Source organism: Adiantum capillus-veneris, chromosome 27, assembly GCF_014529385.1.
Source record: "Adiantum capillus-veneris isolate H3 chromosome 27, ASM1452938v2, whole genome shotgun sequence".
Taxonomy (NCBI): domain Eukaryota; kingdom Viridiplantae; phylum Streptophyta; class Polypodiopsida; order Polypodiales; family Pteridaceae; genus Adiantum; species Adiantum capillus-veneris.
Genome location: NC_140957.1, coordinates 45,149,887 through 45,157,682, shown reverse-complemented (window position 1 = coordinate 45,157,682; position 7,796 = coordinate 45,149,887). Strand labels below are relative to the sequence as shown.

Below are 7,796 nucleotides of genomic sequence, written 5' to 3'. Positions count from 1 at the left end.
TTAGGTTGTATCGCTGGTTGCGTTTCCTTTGCGTTGTTCGTGTATTGCTTGAAGAGCTGTACAACAAAACGAGTGATTGATTTGCATGTGTATACACAGGCAGATGCAAGATCAAAGAAGCGTGCAAAATGTACCGTGTTGTGATCCATTGTCTGATTCAGTTTCCTGCACGTAAAAAAAATTATTTTGATGACATCTTGCAGTATTTTTGAAGCATAAGATCTGACAAACGTTTAAACACAAATGAATGAAGTGAAAAAGGGAAGAGTAGTAAATTTACAGAAGGTGGATCAGAGTGAGCAGGGGTGATAGGGAAGGTGTCTCAGCAGTGCAACATATTGAACATGAGAAGTCCACAGAAGAGAAGACAAGCAATTAAACAAAACTTCCTGCTTTATATAGAAGGCAGTTACAAGGCGATTTCATATGTTTAATAGAAACAGGAATTGATACTGAAGAGGGCGTAGGAAACATACCTGGCTAGAAGTTCAAAAATCTAGATGGTGTGAACATCTTTGGCATAGGTAGCTCTAGTAAATGTAGCCGGGTTCGCTCAGTGACGCGTGATAGCATCACGTATAGAAGGCCAGGGGCGAAAACTTCTTTTACAATGAGCAAGACGTTGGAGTTGATTGTTGCGCCTTGGGACTTGTGTCCAGTCATAGCGTAGGCGAGAGCTAGTGGGAATGTGGATTTATGGTACCAGTGCCCATTAAATGTCCGTCTGCTATGCTTGGAACGTCGAAGCGTAAGTTCCTGTTTGGATGTGTCGAGTGTGACTTTGATTGCTTTGACGTCTCCTTCTTCATCTTGGAGGATTTCGTCTACGCGACATAGTGATCCATTGGCTGCTCCAATTGTTAAGTCTATGTTCTCTGTTATCAGTGCCTTTGCTCCTTCTGCTATTCTGTCAATTGCATGGAAGTCGGGATCTTCAAGCCATGCTTGGAGCTCAGGGACGTTGTGTGCGTTTGTCTTGAGGCCGATTCAGATGATGTGACTATGCCGATGGAAGCGTTCAAAGAGAAGGTTATTATAATACCGAGCGTCACTCTTGTGTGTGCAAATGATTGTCATATTCCTATCCATGTGTTGCTCTATTTGATCCTGCGTTATGATGCGGTCACCGAGCGCATCGTGGATCTCTTTCTTTGTGGGGAGCCTGACTCTTATTGTATTGAGGAACTCTATGAAAGAGATATCTTTTGCATGGCGCACTGAGCAAGACATAATGTACGTAGTAGCAGTGGACCAATAAGTGGAGCTTGTAATGTGGCATGAGTAGCAATGATCACTTTGATGCCTGCATACCGGCGGCAACTGTGCCAAATCACCGAACAAGAAGAGCTTTTTATCTTTGAATGGGTCTAGCAGTGTGCCATTGGTGACATTCACAATTTGTCGTACTATGAGATCCAAAGTTTGCTTTGTCAACATAGAAATCTTGTCTATGATAATCGTGTCTGCTTCTTTGATACTGACGTATCTGTCATCATTTTCGGAGATTGATAGGGGATACTGCTGTGTGCGCATCTGTATCTTGAATTGGTAATGGACAGTTGTTGCAATGCTGCTTAACCTCGTGGCCGCTGCACCAGTCGAAGCAACGAGTGTGACAGTTTTCCCTTGCATTATGAGTTGGCTTGTGATATATCTTATGAGGAAGCTTTTGCCACTGCCAGGAGTGCCTGTGATCACATGCAGACCACCCTTTGCTGCTGTGAGCTTCTTGTAGATCTCTGCTTGTTCAGATGTCAGTGACGCGTTCTGGACGTTTTGAAGCTCGTTTAGAAGGGCAGAGATACGAGAAGTCGTGTCCTGTTGCTCGTAGTCTGTTTGCACATCTGGAGATTGAAATGAGGTAGCCTTTGTTGAGGATGTCTTCTGTAGTATCATATTCTGAAATTGGTGTGTTTGATCTGTCGTGAGCATATTTCGTTGTGTATACTCTGTGATGTACATCTCAAGGTCCTCATCTGTCAGTATCAAATTTCTAAGTTGGCACTCAAGATAGTATGACCTGGACGTGTTCTCCGGTGAGAGCAGCTGGGATTCGTTTCTGAAGGCGATCCTCTTTAGCAGCACGTTGTAAAAGAAAGCCTTCGGATGATGCCCTGGGTGGAAGTCTGTGAAACGAACCAGTCGGTGTTGCCGCTCCAGCGATTGGCCGTAGGTGTTCGCCTCTGAAATACTTTTTTTTCCCTTTTTTTCCCTTCGTCACTGTGTAATTCTTGTGGAAGTCGTAGAACGTAAGATTCTCCAGACTTTGTGGTCGTGCGCAGTACAGATCAACAAGGTTCAGCACGACATCATTGTTGTGAGAAATGATTCGTTGTCGTAGTGCCGGGGGTGATGAGTCGACGTATTGGACAGTGTCACTCTTTGAAATGATTGGGATTTTCAAACAATTTAATGCCACTTCTGTTGCTGAGATAGGCTTCGACAGTAAAGAGGCTGAGATCAGCTTCAATTTCACAGTGTCAAGGCCACCTAGGCCTAAGCGCTCTGCATCTTCTGAGCGGATGTTGAGATGGCCCATTGGTTCAGTTTTGAGTGCATACTTCAGGAGGTAATAGGACAATGATGAATTGGTGACCCGCTCTATATTCATATGTGCACCCCATAGCAGAAGCAGTGTAGGGTGGTATGGTACGACATTTCTATCTTCATGCCGGGGCCTGAAGTATTGCCATCTGTGATTTTGTTCGTTGAAGACTGGGTTTGGGTTTGGCTGCGCATGAAATGGAAAACTGTGTTTACATACTCCATCTCTTTGACCGTGGTAACAACTTGTACGACACTTGTGAAGTTGTTTCCTGAGCACGAGTTGTCGGAGGCGGCTCACTTCTGGAAAAACCACAGTGCTGGTTTCTTGCGGGATGTATGCAGTTATCTCAGTAGATAGTTGCTCTTTGTCTTCTTCATGCATCCACAATATGACATGAGCATGCAGTGATCCTCTATTTTGGACCTCATATCTAACCAAGTGGTGTTGCAGACGGCCCAACACACCTTTCGCAAGTATATATTTGGACATAAGCATTTGGAATTTAGTGTGGAAGGTGAGGGCGCATTCGAACGGGCAGTCTGTCCAAGTGAAGGAGGCGTTCGAATGATGTGCAATTAGCTCGATCGTGTCAATCTCAGGCCATCTTGTGTCTGTGACCTCATCGGAAGTGAAAGTCAAGAAGAAATCAAGCATTCCCCATTCGTCCACCATTGCTATCAAGTCCTTTAGGTTCTTGCGGTGCCACGAGCAGGAGCTTGGCATGCTGGAAGGGGTGCTGTACCGAAGCACATGTCTCACAGTGTCCTCGTCAGTTGCTGTACGATTGGCCTTCTTGTAGTTGTCAATGTCCCTTTGCAACAAGGTCGTGTGTGTATTGTTAGCCAACATAAGAGCCTGCTTTACTTGGTACATTATGAGCAGGTATGGCTTGTACAGCGTGTAAACAAAGAACAAAGTTGATGCACGTATCTTTACATATATACTGAAGTTGATTGTACCATCATATTGGCCTTTCCCGAAAGGAAACATGAATGGAAACGCTGCCGTCTCTATTGTGATGTCGTTCACGGAGCTTGATGCGACAGGCATGCCATTGGGCTTGAAAGTAACTGTTCTCTCAAGCAATTGTTGACGCCCACGGAGCTGCAGAGAAGCAAATTCGTAAGTATCGATAGCGGTGAATGCTCTTCTCCTGGCTGGTTCAACGATGTTTTCGATGATAGCAAACATCAAACTCTTGTCAAGCTGCGCCATCAGTGCAAACGGTGCGTTGTCTTGTTGGTGCTGAATGATCTTGCTCACACTATCTTGACTTAGTATGCAGAGGCCAAGCTTCTTATTTGGTCGTTCAGCCATTGACATGTACTTCTGTAGTACGAAGTTGTTCTCAAGATTGAATGCAAGTATGTCTGCCACTTGTGATGTAGCTAGGTCTTGCTCTGTGAAGGTTGTTCTATGCTCTTTACTCCATGACAGCAGAGGATTATCTAATATTGAACGTCTGTCTAGTGTACCACGTGCAATTGTTGTCACTGTTGAGATGGCGTTGATAGATATGTCAATGACGCTCAATAGTTGTATGTGAAGTTGATTTCCGTTCAGTATTCTTCTTGTGAATTCTGGAAGTAACGGCACACAATATCTGCGACGTGCACTTGAGTTCTCACAAGCGGAGCACTGCACCCATTGTGTTTCTATTTGTGTAGCCTCTAAGCTGGATACCAGTAGACTGCTAGCGAACATTGCAGCCGATGTCTCATCTGGAGCTTGAGTACAATGAAAAGAGGCACTTCTTTGGATGAAAACTACACCACAAACAAAGCATATGCTTAAAGGTCTGAATGTCGTTGCTATTTCTGAACTCCATCGGTGTACTAAATTGACGATATCAATCCATGATTGTGAGCATGGTAGAAATCTAGCCTTCTTCTTGATTGAAGTGTGATGTCTCGCTTTCGATCTACTAAGGTGTATCCTACGCTTTCGCTGATGGTCCATTGAAGGCTTCAGTCGGACTCAATCTTAATGGTTCAGTGCGATCAGAACCTTGTGATATTTAGTTACTAGTCACGGCTAAGCAGCGAATAGTTCAAGCGTTTGAAACAACTATGTACCTGGTGCTGGATTGCGCTGTTGTGGGGTTTCGGACTGAGAAGAGGCAAGCGGTTGCTGATTTCTCGTATGTCCCTTGCAAAGAATAAGTATGAAGTGTTAGAAAAGTAATAGCACAATGTTTAAGGTTCTGAGAGTAATCTCATTATTTGTATGTGTTCTTTATCTCTTATGTTATAGAAAAAAAAAGAAAACGTGTTGGTGTCCCTACACGGGGAAGTTTTCACAGTCCTCCCCAATTTTTATAATACGAGAGAACGTGCCATTCCCACGGCAGCATGCAATTTTTGGTGTGTTCCTTTTTACTGTGTCCTCAGCGTTCAAGAATAAAATGTGGCACCTTGTACTCATTGCACGTTGGAATATGTCACCGTTGCAAATGTAGAGGATATGCGTCCAAGTTTCTCTTGATCTGTCTGCAATGAAACACGGTAGAGTTAGGCCATAAGTAGTTGCGCCTGCAGAAATGAGCTGAGTAAGGTAGTTGAAGGTGGACATACACACATAGCTGCTATAATTGCTAGTGAGACCCCTTTATCCTCAGCATGGACACCCCCTACCTGTGCATAATAACTCTCCCCTCCTAGACGTTGCAGAAGGTGGACATGGTCTCAAAACATCAAATTAGTTATCCATGCAAGATGCACTAGCAAGTATTGAAGATCTACAGGACAATTGGCAACATTGTGAAACGAGGAATCACCAACCAAACAATTAGAGTTGATAAGAGGGATTTGCTAGTAGTGTTGTGCGATGTGACTAGCCTTGGCCTGCTAACGCCATCTGTGTTCTCCATGGCCCTCAAGGTCCTCCAACTACTCTTACCGACAACATGCAGTAGATTGTATTGCCCCAACGCTACTACCACACCCTGCATCATCGCCAAAAACCTTGGAGCATTGAGTTTTAGGGCACCACGACTCTGTCTAGTGGGTATAGTGGGCCAAGTTGGGCTCGGCAAAGAGACGCTCTTGGCTCACATTTCAGAAGAGATGCATCAATCGCAATGTGCATTCAATCATGTGGCACATGTGGAATTTGTGAATGAAAGCCCTGATAGTATGGGGATCAGAGAGACGCAATCATCCCTGTTGTGGCAATTAGGAGGTCAAGCCATATACTTCCAAAGTGTGCTGGCAGGGAAAGGAAAATTGAAAGAAAGGCTGGAAACTCTACAAACATCAAGAGCATCTGTATGCATCGCCATCGACAATGTCTGGAGAGCACAAGACTTGAGATCTACTTCCTGCAAGATTTTCAACTCTTCTGCCATCACTCCATATTTGCATCATAATCACATCATGAGCGACGAGTACAATGGACATACTGAGTTCTCACTGAGGGGAAATTCTCAGGTTCTGACATTCTAGCACCATATCTGCAGAGCCACGTGCACTCAAAAAAGAGGCGATTCCCCTTTGACTGCATCGTATCAATAGAGGTATTTACATGTTGCATTTGATATATTATGATTGCCTCTACGTATGCCTTTATGGGCCTTATGAGAGAGAGAGAGAGAGAGAGAGAGAGAGAGAGAGAGAGAGAGAGAGAGAGAGAGAGAGAGAGAGAACCAAGTGAGAACTAACGCTTTTTCACTATGGAGGAGATTGACGCTTTACTTCAGAGGCCCATGAGGCAATTCATTAGCTAGAAGCTGACCCATCAGCAGTGGGAATGCATGATGAAGGAGACCATGACCTTTCAGCACGTGGAATGCAGCATATTATGACCTGTCAAAACTTGGAATGCGATTCCTGACTTCCCAATGATTGGATGCCCACATCATCGTCTGCAGAACTAAGTACAGCAGATCTGCAACCCGGGCGTGATCAGAAACTGGAAGTTGATTGGCTGAGCGTCACGAGAGGCCTTCTGAGAGAGAGAGAGAGAGAGAGAGAGAGAGAGAGAGAGAGAGAGAGAGAGAGAGAGAGAGAGAGAGAGAGAGAGAGAGAGAGAGAGAGAGAGAGAGAGAGAGACCTACCTGAAGCTGCGAATTGAAGTGACAAGCACCAAGAAACGTATGCCTTTACGGGCCTTCTGAGAGAGAGAGAGAGAGAGAGAGAGAGAGAGAGAGAGAGAGAGAGAGAGAGAGAGAGAGAGAGAGAGAGAGAGAGAGAGAGAGAGAGAGAGAGAGAGAGAGAGAGAACCTACCTGAAGCTGCAAACTGAAGCGACAAGCACCAAGAAACGTATGCCTTTATGGGCCTTCTGAGAGAGAGAGAGAGAGAGAGAGAGAGAGAGAGAGAGAGAGAGAGAGAGAGAGAGAGAGAGAGAGAGAGAGAGAGAGAGAGAGAGAGAGAGAGAGAGAGAGAGAGAGAGAGAGAGAGAGAGAGAGAGAGAGAGAGAGAACCTACCTGAAGCTACGAACTGAATCCTGCGGAGTGCGAACTGTCAATCTGCTTCAAACTGCCTGTGAACTGCGTTTTTTGTACTCTGCGTGTTTGCTGCGTTTGTTTTAGAGCTTTACAGAGCACATCAACTTTTCACTTTGTTAGTTACTTCACAGCTTTTTATTTTTTCTTGACAACGCTGCTTTTATTAGAGCTTCATAGCGCCGACTTTTTTAGAGCTTTATAGGGAGATCATGTCAAGCCACGTGGGCTGCTGAGAAGCCAAGAAGGGAAAATCTTCCACTATGCTAACGAAGTAACCAAGGAGAGAGCCAGGAAGTATATATCCTATCATACAAAGACAAATAGGTAATGAAGGCAATGTAAATGGAAATGTGCAACCTCTCCAAGGTCAAGGACTTGCACAACAACAGGGACAAAATCAAGCTCAAGCACCTCCACAATTTAACGTAGGAATTTTGGAGGCAGTTGAGGAGGGAGATGAAGATGATGAGGTTGATGTCTTTGCAAATAAGAGAACAAGGGCACAAAAATCAGGGAGTGAAGGCCTTTTCAAAGAGGAAAGAGCAAGGACAAAGCCAAGGAGAGATGTAGATAAAGGCAAGGCACCTATGGAAGAGGCTGAAAGTAGTAAGCAGGCAAAGGTAAGGGCAAGAAGAAGGAAGATAGGCATGGATGATTTTCAGCTTGGGAAGGGTCAATCAGCATACAATCTCTTTGAAGACTTGAAGAACAAGAGGGCCGACATATCATATGGGCAACTCTTGCATTTGAGCTCAAGTATGAGAAGGCACTGGCATAAACTAGCTAGTGTTAGAAGAGTGA

The 7,796-nt window shown here is 44.6% G+C and overlaps 1 pseudogene; it reads right to left on the bottom strand.

Moving 5' to 3' along the window:
* LOC147421880 (uncharacterized) lies at window positions 1-5,946 on the bottom strand (annotated as a pseudogene).
* Window positions 5,947-7,796: the final 1,850 nt, after the last annotated feature.